Genomic DNA, 14,378 nt, shown 5'->3' with positions numbered 1-14,378 from the left:
GGATATAATCAGGGCGCTTCCCCCATGTGTTTCTTCTGCTTTTCACCCAGTATCCTGGATTTGACCCAACCTGCCTGACCTCGTATTCTGCCTGTCTTCTTGGTTCGGACTCTTCTGGTATTTCTCTTATTTTCTGATGTTGCTGATGTGCCCGTTTGGTGGTGACCCGGTCACTTTGACCTCTCTCCCTTCTGTGTTCGTAGTCCAGTGTAGGGACTGTCACCCAATAGGGGGCACCATTCAGTAAGGAACATCCATATAGGTAAGAGGCTTGGGTGAGAGTAAGGATGCCCTTATACTTATTAATAGTGACAGAGTCCCCTTCAAAAGACCACATAACAATAGCCGTTGTTCCCTTGAAATCAATAGAAGAAAAAAGAATTCGGAAACCTTTGGTCGTTGTGTTTAGTGACCACTACGGCCGTAGTTTCCAAAACTCATTACGCAGTGTGAATATAGACTATGGGGGAGATTTATCAAAGGGTGTAAAATTTAGACTGGTGCAAACTACCCACAGCAGCCAATCACAGCTCAGCTTTCAAAAATTCACAAGGCTACGTCAACGGAAGAATAAAAAAAAGTTATCGGTCTCAGTATACAAGGATGAAATAAACAGTGTATTCCAGCCACATTGATACATTTCCAATCTGATGGGATTAGATGGAGATTAGGACTCCAAACCTGTGCCGCAAAATACAGGAGGATGGAGACAACAGAATTTGCAGAGGATGACAAAATTGACAACAATGTCCTTCAAAGATTCAAAGTCCGGAACAAACGTCTCCAAAATTCCGTAAAAGTCTTTAATTTTTGAAGAATACATTATGGAACGAGATAGGGAAGACGCATTGTACTTGTTCTGTACGGCTGATATCTGTTCCTGCTGCACATTGTGCTCAGGATATTCATCATTAAGTAATAAAAGTTCCTGCTGTGTCATCACATCGCTCGGGGTCTTCTGGGGCTTTCGAAAAGGTCTACTCATTGATCAGTCGGCCAACAGCTGGTGTTTCTAGAACATGAATAAAGCCTGTTCCCCCAACATCAGAGGCCACCAAAAGGAGATAGCAGCAAAGGTCAACTCTGATTGTTAGCCAGTCAATGAGCGTTATCTGGGCTCCTCCGTCCTCATCAGGACCTTCTTTATCCCTCATTGATGGGAGAGTTAAAAGCCCGAGCACCAGAATTAGAATTGCTTAGATATGTAGCGTGCCGCATTCACTGCAGCTAAGAAAAGAAATGGCTGAATGTTAGATTTTACAATCACAGATGTTCATTATTACTTACTATTTTGTTAAATATTGCTGTATATCAGTAATAGGGAGAAGAGGTGGGAGAGCTTATATGGGTAACTAAGCCTAATTTTTGGGGAAGCTAAACATAACTATTAGATTAATTTGATTTTGACCATTTGGGAGATCCTTGATGCAGAAATTAAATGGGAATTCCACTCAGAATTAAAGGAGAAGTCCGGCAAAATTCTTTATTAAAGTATTGTATTGCACCAAAAAAGTTATAAAAATCACCAATATACACTTATTACAGGAAAGGCTTATGAAGTGCTTTTTTCCCAGCACTTACTACTGCATCAAGGCTTCACTTCCTGGATAACATGGTGATGTCACTTCCTGGATAACATAGTGATGTCACTTTCTGGATAACATGGTGATGTCACTTCCTGAATAACATGGTGATGTCACTTCCTTGATAACAGGGTGATGTCACTTCCTGGATAACATGGTAATGTCACTTCCTGGATAACATGGTGATGTCACTTCCTGGATAACATGGTGATGTCACTTCCTGGATAAACATGGTGATGTCACTTCCTGGATAAACATGGTGATATCACTTCCTGGATAAAATGGTGATGTCACTTCCTGGATAAAATGGTGATGTCACTTCCTGGATAACATGGTGATGTCACTTCCTGGATAACATGGTGATGTCACTTCCCGACTCCCAGAGCTGTACGAGCTGTGGCTGCTGGAGAGGATGATGGCAGAGGGATGCTCAGTGTCCCTCCAGTGCCCTGTGTCCCTCAGTGTCCCTCTGCCATCATCCTCTCCAGCAGCCACAGCCCGCACAGCTCTGGGAGTCGGGAAGTGACATCATCATGTTATCCAGGAAGTGACATCACCATTTTATCAAGGAAGTGACATCACCATTTTATCCAGGAAGTGACATCACCATTTTATCCAGGAAGTGACATCAAGTTATCCAGGAAGTGGATACTTGATGCAGTAGTAAGTGCATTTCCCATAATAAGTGTATATTGGTGATTTGTATAACTTTTGGGGGGCAATACAATACTTTAATAAAAAAATTTGCCGGACTTCTCCTTTAAAGGAGATGTACAGCCAGACCCATTTTTTTAGCAAGTGCTGGGAAGGGGTAGGATAAAAGAAATAGAAGAGCTCTTACCTCACCCGCTCAAGCGCTGGTGGACGCATACTGCCGATTTGGTTCTCGGGTCCCTGGCTGTTTTCTGGTCTGAGCAGGGACCTGGGTCATGACGTATGAGGTCCACTCAGCGGCCAAGGCGGAACTCCATTATGGCCATTGACTGGCTGAGCAGGCCTCATAAGTCATGACCTGGGTCCTCACTCAGACCAGAAAGCGTCCCAGAACCCGGGGACCGGATCGGCGGTATGCCGCCACTAGCACTGGAGCGGGGGAGCAAAGAGCATGTTATTTCTTTTATCCTCCCCAGCACTTGCTTAAAAAAATGGGTTTTACTTTTAATAAGTTGCTGTCCAAACGCAGAACATAACAATGAGCCTATTCTTACCTCTCCACACTCCCCCAGTGTCCTCCAACGTCATCATTAGTCCCTGGCTGACCTATCTCGCCACCACTTCCGAGACGGACTCGTAACAATCTCTGGCTGCAGTCAGTGATTGGCTGAGCGGGCTGTCACTGCCAATGAGTCCGGGTCAAAAGTGGAGGGGGGATGGTTAGGCCGGGGACCAAAGATGACACAGGAAGACACTGGGGTAGGGTGGAGAGGGAAGAATAGTCTGTTTGTTATGCTGCACGCCTGGGCAGCAACATATTAAAAGTTACTATAATTCTGAGCAGAGTACCCCTTTATGAGATTAATTTACTAAATTTTAAATAAGCTCCTATGTCCAAAATGGAGAGCGCCTCCAAGTATCATGGGTGTCACTGGACTCACTTTTCAGGAAGGGGGGGGGGGGTATTTTTTTTTTTTTTTGTGAGGGAGGTGGGGGGCAGTACAAACCTTGACTCCAAGATCGTCTGTTTCCAATAAGATTTAATCTGATGGCGATTCACGTTCCTGATGGATGAAATCAATAAAAGTCCAAGCTCAAGTAGATTACATAACATATGCACCAATCAAATCAATAAATGCATAGATTATTCTAAGCATCAATAGAAAGAGGATAAAAGGATAGAGTGGTCGTGTCATGGTAAGTTCACATTTTTTTTCTAATGTTGCTCCTAACATCATGGTATATTCTTTCCAGCCTGACACAGTGCTCTCTGCCGCCACCTCTGTCCATGTCTGGAACTGTCCAGAGCTGGAGAGGTCCTTTATGGGGATTTGCTGCTGCTATGGCCAGTTTCTGGACAGAGGTGGCAGCAGAGAGCACTGTGTCAGACTGGAAAGAATACACCATTTCCTGCAGGACATACAGCAGCTCATAAGTACTGCAATACTGGAGATTTTTTAAAATAGTAGTAAATTACAAATCTTTATAACTTTATAATCTGTATAAAAATCACATTTCTTTTTACATGTAAGCCGAAATTTGTCCAATTTCACAAACAATATCTAGTTGCTATTGTGCATTGGAATAAGTATGAAGCGGCTTTAGATGAATAAGAGCTTTGAGTATCCGGAGATTTATTGCCCGTAATGAGGTTTTGCCCTTAGTGCGCTCATAAAATACCGGTGTATTGCAAGTTTTATGCATTCGATTTAATTGCATATGCTGTTGTCTACAATTTATTAAATGAAATGTTTTTATTGTCCCAATGAAATGAATATGATTAGGGGAGTGTGCCGGTAGTTTGGATTAAAAATATCCAGTAGCTTGGTGTATACAGCTCACACGCAGACCTATGAGTGGTTATGACTTCAGACCCTTTCCTGCTCCATAGACTTGTATGGGCATCATGTAACCCGATCCCTCTGTCATCTGCTGCTCTGGCTTAAAGTCACCATACAGCTTCCAAACAATCGTTCAGTCATTAGTCTCCTGTCCGGCCCTCGTCCTCCCAATACACAGGAATGTCCATTGCGGCCTGTGTTCTCTATAGTAAGGGGTAAGATGCGCTCAGAGAGCTCTAGCTTTGGCTTATCTCTTCCAGAACAAAGGGGTCCGGTGGTAATTTTTCATTACGCCGACCCCTATCTCTACTGACATCATCTGTCGATGGTTGTTCGTGGGAGCCCCATAAACCCAATACAGTTGATCATACCCACCACTTGCAGCTTGAAAGTATAAGGTGTATGGGGACCTTTAGACCTCTGGTCTTCATATATGTTAGGTTAAAGACAACTGTCTTGACATTTGTTAATTTTTCATGGTACTATTGTACTCCAGAGATTAGCAAACTTGCTGAAAGTTCGGGTTCGAACCAACCCGAATGATTAGCATGTGAATCCCAGTGCCTGGAGAAGGTGGATGCAGCGGAGGACTGCCTGGAAAACATGGACGCAGCCATAGAACCTGAACTTTCAGCAACTTTATTCATCTTTTCTTGACTCTTCTTCACTTCAGTAGCTCCAGTAACATGGCGCCAACCGTGTTCCGTTCCATTCTTAGAGTACTGTGTTGGTATGTACATTTCTATAAACAACCATTCGTTTTTTTCCTAGACCTTTTTTTCCTGAACTGTCGTATACGATATATAGGGTTCTCCTGACTACCCACCGACAATTGATGTTGGTGGAAATAGGGGTTGGGTGTGATGAAAAAATACTGCCTGACCTGTTTGTTCTGGGAGAAAAAAGACACAGCCAGAGCTCTTTCACTGCGGCTTAAAGAGGTTGTCTGGGAAAAACTATCCACAGGATAGGGGAGAAGTAAGAGATAGCAGGGGGCCCTGGCCAGTGGCGGATTATAATGTGGGCGGTTTGGGCGGCCGCCCGGGGCCCGAGGCTCCGGGGGGGCCCATGCCACACCGCCCACATTATAATGCCGCCCGGGAGGCCCCCTTCCCCCCGCCACTGCACTCTTGTGACCGCAAGCATTGTTTCGCTTGCAGTCACAATAGTCTCCGGCTGATGCGCGGCTGCCGGGGGTGTCCCGTCCTCTCCCCGGCAGCGCGCGCATCACACAGCTCCCTGTACGCCTGGGGCCCTGACTTCCGGTACTGACGCTCTCTGTACCGGAAGTCAGGGCCCAGGCGGCACTAGGAGCTGTGTGATGCGCGCGCTGCCGGGGAGAGGACAGGACAGCCCCGGCAGCCGCTCTTAGCCGGAGACTGCAGAAGGAGAGAAGATCGACGGGGGAACGGACGGCAGGTGAGTTGTATTTAGTTATTTTTGTGTTATTTACTGACTGGGGGGGGCATCTATAAAGGGGAGAAAGAGGGGGACCATCTATAAAGGGGAGAAAGAGGGGGACCATCTATAAAGGGGAGAAGAGGGGGGGACCATCCATAAGGGGGGGGGGGAGGGGGACCATCTATAAGGGGGGGGGGAGAGGGGGACCATCTATAAGGGGGGGGGAGGGGGACCATCTATAAGGGGGGGAGAGGGGGACCATCTATAAGGGGGGGGGGAGAGGGGGACCATCTATAAGGGGGGGGAGGGGGACCATCTATAAGGGGGGGAGAGGGGGACCCTCTATAAAGGGGAGAAGAGGGGGGGACCATCTATAAGGGGGGGAGAGGGGGACCATCTATAAGGGGGGGAAGAGGTGGACCATCTATAAGGGGGGGGGGAAGAGGGGGACCATCTATAAGGGGGGGGAAGAGGGGGACCATCTATAAGGGGGTGGGGAAAGAGGGGGACCACCTATAAGGGGGGAAAGAGGGGGACCATCTATAAGGGAGGGGGGAGAGGGGGACCACCTATAAGGGGGGGGGAGATGGGGACCATCTATAAGGAGGGAAAGAGAGGGACCATCTATAAGGGGGGAAAGAGGGGGACCATCTATAAGGGGGGGCAGAGGGGGATCACCTATAAGGGGGGAAAGAGGGGGACCACCTATAAGGGGTGAAAGAGGGGGACCATCTATAAGGGGGGAAAGAGGGGGACCATCTATAAGGGGGGGGAAGAGGTGGACCATCTATAAGGGGGGGGGAAGAGGGGGACCATCTATAAGGGGGGGGAAGAGGGGGACCATCTATAAGGGGGTGGGGAAAGAGGGGGACCACCTATAAGGGGGGAAAGAGGGGGACCATCTATAAGGGAGGGGGGAGAGGGGGACCATCTATAAGGGGGGGCAGAGGGGGATCACCTATAAGGGGGGAAAGAGGGGGACCATCTATAAGGGGGGAAAGAGGGGGACCATCTATAGAGGGGGGGAAGAGGGGGACCATCTATAAGGGGGGAAAGAGGGGGACCATCTATAAGGGGCGAAAGAGGGGGACCATCTATAAGGGGGAAAAGAGGGGGACCATCTATAAGGGGGGGAAGAGGGAGACCATCTATAAAGTGGGACCATCTCCTATAGGATTAGCAGCCTCCTCTCCTGACATCCTCTGTGCTGCTGGGACCTCCCCTATAGATCAGCACCCTCCTCTCCTGACATCCTCTGTGCTGCTGGGCGCTGCGACCTCCCCTATAAGACCAGCATCCTCTTCTCCTGACATCCTCTGTGCTGCTGGGACCTCCCCTATAGATCAGCACCCTCCTCTCCTGACATCCTCTGTGCTGCTGGGACCTCCCCTATAGATCAGCACCCTCCTCTCTTGACATCCTCTGTGCTGCTCGGACCTCCCCTATAGATCAGCCCCCTCCTCTCCTGACATCCTCTGTGCTGCTGTGACCTCCCCTATAGACCAGCACCCTCCTCTCCTGACATCCTCTGTGCTGCTGTGACCTCTCCTATAAGATCAGCACCCTCCTCTCCTGACATCCTCTGTGCTGTGGGAACCCGCCACCTCCCCTATAAGATCAGCACCCTCCTCCCCTGACATCCTCTGTGCTGCTGTGACCTTGGGGGGGGGGGAACATCAGGGGACCAGGTGAGGTGGCAATATGTTTATTGGGGGCAACAGCGGGGGAACAAGTGGCAGTATGTTTATTGGGGGCAGTGGAGGTGGGGTGGGCAATGCTTACTGGGGGTAGCAGCAAGGGACCAAACATTATGTTTATTGGGGCCAGCAGGGAGGGGAGGCAGGCAATGTTTATTGGGGACAGCATTGGGGGGGGGGCAGTAGTGGATTATAATGTGGGCGAATTGACTGGGGGGGGCCCAGGTTGGGTGGACAGCCCGGGGCCCAGGGTACGTTTAATCTGCCACTGGCCCTGGCTACTTTCTTATGAATACAGCCACGGGTACAGCACGTGGCCCATGGCTCTATTGATTCCTATGGAGTCGAGTAAGCCAGGAAAGTGCTGTACTTCGCATTCTCTAGCGGCTCCATAGGAATAAATAAAGCCACAGGTCACGTGCCATACCCATGGCTGTATACATAACAGAGGAGCCAGGAACTGATATGGATATTGGCAGGGGGTACGGAGGTCTGACTCCATTCAATCTCTTACAACTCGCCTATCCTGTGGATAGGGGAAAAGTTAGCTTTCCCTAGCCAAGTTCTTTAAGCTGTAGTGAAAAAGCTCTGGCTGTGGCTTTACTATCCCAGAACAAAGGGGTTGGGCAGTATTTCTTCATCACCCCTGACCCCTATTTCCACCAACATCATCTGTCTGTGGATAGTCATGAGAGCCCCATACACCATATACCAACGGCCAAACATGCTGATGCAGGGAAAAAAAGGACCAGGAAAAAACTATAGGTAGCTTAGGATAGGGAAAGCCTAGGATAGGGAAAAGTTAGGTTTTCATGGACATCCTCTTTAACCCTCCCCTTCCCGTAGAGAACACATTAACGCTCGGCCGCGCTGTACGCTCTTGTGTATGGGAAGGACGAGCGCCGGACTGGAAAGATAACTGACGGCTTAACAATCATTAGGATGTTGGGTATTGGTGGTGTATGGCCAGCTTAAAGGGGTACTCTGGGCTAGGGGGCTTTTTTACTTATGGCCGGGGAGGAGGTGGATGAGGGCAATGACGTCCCCTTACCTCCCTGGTTCCAGCACTGTGTCCCGGATCGCGGCGCTCTGGTCCGCGCTGCCCCTCCGCTTCCTGGTCTCTGCAGGGGCTTGAAACGTGACATTTCAAGTCCGCTCAGCCAGTAAGTGACAGAGCGGACTTGAAACGTCACGTCTAAAGCCCACGTCAGAGACCAGGAAGCGACCGGGAAGCACGGACCGGAGCGGGGATCTAAGGGGATGTCATTGCACTAATCCACCTCCTTCCTGGCAATAGGTAAAAAAGCCCCCGAGCCTGGAGTACCCCTTTAAGGTAAACAACCACACAAATGATATTCGGAGTCAGCGCTTTGCCCATAATTGTAGTAACATGTTGATATTCCCATTGTGACAAGACGTTCTCCATTTGTTACCAAGGACTCTATGACTGATCGATCCTCCGCAAGCCGAGATGATTTCACTTATATACGGTAAGATAGAGTAGACGGCTCTTATTTCACGGCATCTTTTAGAAAAGTAAATGCATGAGGAGACAGCAATTGTTGTTTCTATATTTAATCTGTGATTTACTCCAATTTTGCCCTCATTTTATACCTTTCCTTTTAATGCATCTTAAAGATTCCTCAGATAATAGATGGAATCTGATACAATTATCTGTACTCTGACAACGTGACATGGAATTACTGCGCCTACCACAAAGAACAACTATTATCAGGATGAAGAAAAAAAAAACAGAAGAGAACTTGGTAAATTGATTTCTCCAGAAATATTGCATAGCTGTGATTCCTCTGGCTTGGCCATTATGGTCTGCCTCTCGGTTGCCTCTCGGTTGGGAGTACTTTTATTGGTACCGATGATAAATTTTATTCAATCGCCAGCTGGGGAGTCCATGGAGACATTTTCAGACGTGACCGACATTATCAATAATTTATAGGGTACAAATCTTTAAAGAGAATGAGTCACCTTCACGTAAGTGCCCATAAAACAGATGGTATATAACCTCCGATCCTTGTTCTAACCCCCGATTCCTTTAAACACACCCGACAATTGTTCTTCCTAATGTGAGAGTTAATATACAAGGTGAATACCTTAAATCAGACATCACCTGAAAACAAGACCTAGAAGAGGTTTTGCTGAGTTGGTAAATATAAGGCCTCCCCCGAAAGTAAGACCTAGCAAAGTGTTTGTTTGGAAGCATGGCCACCATGGCCCCCATGGCATGCAGCTGGGATTCTTTTTAGCCCGCTGCAACCTTCACCGGCCATTGCAGAACCGCTGCATGAAGGACATGAAGACCAACACCTGCCACCAACCCTTCCACGGCCATCACTTGTAATTTTGCAGGCAAGGCATCAAGAGGCCCGTCACCTGCCGCCATCCCCGTTGTCCCCTACGTAGAGCTGCACACAGTCTGCCGTTATCCTGTCGCCTGTCCCGCCTGTGCTGTATGAGCATGCTATGCTGAGCTCCCCCTGGTGACTGGAAGCCACCATACCGTATGCTGTCCCTGCTGTGCTGTATGAGTGTGGTGTGGTGAGCTCCCTCTGGTGGCCAGACGCTGCAATACCATACTCTCTGTTCCTGCTGTGCATGTAACGTGAATTCTTCTTCATGGAAAAATAAGACATCGCCTGAAAATAAGACCTAGCAAATCTTTAAAAACGAATAAAAAAAAAAATAGTAAAAGACACTGTATTGTTATTGGGGAAACATGGTAATACTAAACCCAGGAAATAAATATGATTAAAAAAACATATCTACAAAATATATATCTACAACCTGGCAAAAGACCAAACCAAATATTTACCTAGGATTTGGTCTGTTTGACCACCCATAGTAACTTTTGATGACCACATAACAGTACCGCCAACAGGTAACTTAATATTTATCCCAGCAGACCACTCATAAAACATTCAGCCATTGACCAGAGCAGTTTTCCTTTCATGAGCTTCACACAAAATCTTAAACCTCGACTTCATTGCAACTTTCTAAGAGTCACTATCCATCATCCCAATATTAACAAGTTCATGAGCAAACTTTTAAAAATGTTTGGTTAAGCGACTCTGACCAAACCTCAACAAGAAGTTTGATTCCTGTGCAGTTGCGTTAATAACTTTCTGCTCGGGAAACCCTGTGGCAGTAAGTACAGACATGACTGGAGAGAAGACGTAAGTATGTGTATCTTTTTTATAACATATTGGTGGCTTAGTAGTAGAAGCTGTCTAACACTAACCCTCACAATATTACCCCAGCATTATTATTACCCATTGCTACCAGGGGTCATGAGAAGAATCGGACACAGGCAGGCCCAGACCATTAAAACACTATACTTCTGCCTGGAAAACCCCATGGCAGTCAGCACTTGACATCTAGATATCTATTACAGTAAGCTAAAGATGCATAAAGCATCTGTAGCTTACTGTTTGCAAGTTTAGCTGTTATGAACTGCTTGAGATCCAGGATCGTCTAAAATAAGATCCAAATTTGTAGCAAAGTTCAGCATAAATTTGCTCAACACTGGTCAAATTTGGCACTTATTGGCAAGTTATCAGTTCAACCAAATTTCCTTCTCTTCCTCCTGTAAATAGATGCTTTTTGATAGGATAGACTTAGCAATACCCAGCTTTGGATTAGAATGTGGAGTTGATGATGTTATATTCCCTTCAGTCTGAATCAATGACACCCTCTCTACTTTAGGCAAGGTTGCATGAATATTTTGATCATGTGACATAATCATATGAAACATGCAGCACACCGGGGTGCGTGGGAAGAGAGTGAGGGGGATGAGGAGAGGATGATGGTGGTAGTAGTCTCTCCTGGTAGTGTGGCGCTAAGCTCCTCTGTGAGGGGATGCACTGAGGGCTGCAGGGGGAGAGTGTGCTATACCTGCAGGATGGCTGGAACTTTGTCACGGTCACAGGTGGGCACGAGGGCTTCTGCAGGTACAGGGGGACTCTCTGGCGCTTCCCGGGTATCTCTCTCTCTTCTGTGGCTGCTGCAGCGGTTTCTGTAGGGGAGCTGCACCCGTGTGTAAGGTGGTCGGTGGTGTGGACCTGTAGTTCCCCCGGGGCCAACCCCAAAATACTGCTGCCTGGTAATATGGCCCTTGATGGTGGTGTGGTGCAGGTGGACCAGACAACAGGGAGACAAGGAGGGAGGCAGTGTAACAACAACTCCTTTACTGTTAGTCTTGCAGATTTTATACAGTCCTTTGGTACACAGCGGTGACTACTGGCGGCTTTGACTGGGTTACTGTACTTGTGAGAGCCTGGTGGTGTGTAGAGAGACGACCTGCCTCAGATCCTGGTCTGCCAGTACGTGTGGGACGCTGGTGAGCACTGTGATCCTGTGGACTTCTCCCCATTGGTGCCTGAGTCTGTATTCCCTCACTGTCTGCTAGGGAGCTTCCTGCTTAGGTTACTGGGCCGGGCCTTAGGCCACAACTTTCGGGTCCCAGAGGTATCCAGGGGTCCTATACAATCCTACCCCCCGAATGTCAGGAAGATGGGTGCCGAGGCCTACGTTAACTCGGCTCCCTCCTACAGCCAAGTCTCTCCACTTAGGGTGTCTGTCTTTAGGATTCCCACTGACTGTATATGTGCTGGCCCTTTACTGAGGGGGCACCCGACAAACTGTCTCTCAAAGTCTCTCTTTCTCTCTCACCTCCAGCTGTTTGTTCTCTTGCTGCTCTGTGTAAGATCTATCTCCTTGTTCCCCTCAGCAGCTTCTCTCTCTGTGGTGATCTCCTGAGGTGATGTTATTCCCTCTACAGCTAGTCTCTTGTCTCCTGTCTCAGCTAAGCTCTGCAACAGCCAGCCTTATATAGGGGGCCTATCTGCATAACCCCACCCCCTTCTAGCAACTTCCTAAGCTTACCACACTACCTAGAGCAGTTCCCACTACAGTCAGTAGATGTCGCTGTAGTGTGTTGTGTGCAGTAAAAAGCATGTAACCCATCTCTGCCTGCCAGTTACAGGGTACAGAAAAATACACATAACAGTTTAGACACTAAAACACTTGTTGACAGGTGCCATCCTCAGCCCAGCCACAGGAACCATGCTCTGGTATACTACACATAGACTCAATGTGGCTGTGTTGTTACTTGGGACATAACACAACCATCAAACAACCATCACCTGGAATCAAAGTTTGACAGATTTTTGGTTGCAGGTCCAGGTGACTATCTAAAAGGGCTTCACTCGACAATACACTGCTGGGTAACGCACATATATTTTTCCTGGCTGGCCTGTGGTGTTATTGAGTAGAGATGAGCGAATATGATTCAATCGAGAAGGTATTTAATTGAATATTGCGGTATTCGAAAGATTCTAATTCAATCGAGTAGTAATGCGAATACGTGGGAAACATTCGAAAGCCCTCCTATCATAGTTGGCGCTTTTTTAAATTCAATCGCCATGCAGGGAGGCTGTGAGGGACCCTGGGAGTACGCACGCTGCGTGAAAACGGCGTCTACCCTCATTGGATGGCTGAACCACATGACCTTGAATCTTTAATACTTGACTTCCGCTTCTCGACTGCAGATGCGCTTTCAGGCTATGTTCACACAACGTGAACAACCGGCCGTTCCGTGACCCCACTTAAGTACCGGCCGGGTTATCTTTCCGGCCGCAGAGCTCTGATGCAGGCGCATCAGAGCGCGCCCGCATCAGAGCTTCCCATAGCACACAATGAAGCAAGCGGCCGGAGCCGCTCGCTTCATTGAATTGCGGCCGCAGAAAACTGACATGTCAGTTATTTGCGGCCCCACACGGGATCCTGGCCGGAGCATATACGATGTGTATATGCGATGGGGTTGACTCGCTGGGGGTAGTAGTTCGTTAGTGGTAGGTAGGACCCAGGTAGCCACTTGCCAGGGTTCAGAAACAATGGTAGTTGTACGTTTATTAATACGGTGGTTGTCAATAGCAACAGTCTCTCTGGATGCAACCAGGATTGAGGCAAACTTAAGTACAACTGAGAGGAATGGATAATGCTGCAATAGGCCGTGGTGTGGTAGCGTTACTATGAGTGAGAGGGAACTGGATGATGGGGGTAGTAGTCCCGGAGAATGATACTGGGTAGGACAGGCTGAATAGGATACTTGCTGTTGGTAATGACGGAGTGACTATGACTGAAAACAACACTCAGATCTTGAATAAATATGACAGGTTGAGAGTCAGGATGGTCCGGACTGGACCGGAATACTTCTGAATAACAAATAGAGAGGATACCACAGAGTTGTGGCGTTTTCCTGAGGAACAACAGAATGCACATCCTCCTCCCTTGAAGGTAGAGAGGAGACTGAGGTAAACTGGGCGTTTAGCCAAAGCTCGACGGCTATTGGGGTTACTATGGCAGTCAGGGAGATCACGTAACACCAGGCCAACTGCATCATCACACCACTAAATAACAGGCAAATAAACATACATAGCGTAATACCAGACTTGAACACTGGGGGGGTTATATAATATAAGCAGTTTGAAGTGGCCATTATACTTTCCAGAACAGGGACAGTAAGAACACAAATAAATACAGATGCAGACATACAATTAGGAGAAAATCTTCTGCTCTGGGCCACTGCATATACGCTCCGGCCGGGATCCCATTGAAAATAAGGCATTGTTCAACCCCGCAAAAAGTACGGCCGTTGTTGCCGATGGCAACAACAGCCATAATTTTACGCAGTGTGAATATAGCCTCAACCTAGCCAGGGAAAGATCTTAGAGCAGGAAAAGATAGGTTTTAGTAGCGTTTTGGTCAGGCAGGCTTACTACAGAACCCAAAAGACCTTTTCAGGGCTAAGATCCAGCGAAAAAGTCATCTCTGAATCCAAAGCTCTTCTCAGTGCTAAGACATAGATGATATAACAGCAGCAGCAGCTGTATTCATTCCAGTACCCTGTGTATACAAGTGACTTATAGTGTCCCTGGTGTAGCCCAGTAAAGGCACATGATATATACTGTTCCAGTGGCCCAGTAAAGGCACATGATATATACTGTTCCAGTAGCCCAGTAAAGGCACGTGATACATACTGTTCCAAAAGCCCATTAAGGGCATGTGATACGCGCAAGTAACATGACGCTCTACGCACATTGGAATCATGTATGTAACGCTGCGCAAGAAATACGAACAAAATGTGTGAACATTGCCGTAAACGTTCGTAAAGCGTTCGCAAATATTTT

The 14,378-nt window shown here is 47.7% G+C and overlaps 1 long non-coding RNA gene across 1 annotated transcript; it reads left to right on the top strand.

Annotated features, from left to right (window-relative positions):
- Positions 1 to 3,371: 3,371 nt before the first annotated feature.
- On the top strand, positions 3,372 to 8,983 carry LOC138790092 (uncharacterized). Its single transcript, XR_011362837.1, has 3 exons — positions 3,372 to 3,434; positions 8,614 to 8,666; positions 8,815 to 8,983. It is a non-coding gene; the product is annotated as an uncharacterized lncRNA (long non-coding RNA).
- Positions 8,984 to 14,378: the final 5,395 nt, after the last annotated feature.

This window comes from Dendropsophus ebraccatus, chromosome 4 (assembly GCF_027789765.1).
Source record: "Dendropsophus ebraccatus isolate aDenEbr1 chromosome 4, aDenEbr1.pat, whole genome shotgun sequence".
Lineage (NCBI taxonomy): Eukaryota > Metazoa > Chordata > Amphibia > Anura > Hylidae > Dendropsophus > Dendropsophus ebraccatus.
This window is presented reverse-complemented; position numbering and strand designations above follow the sequence as displayed.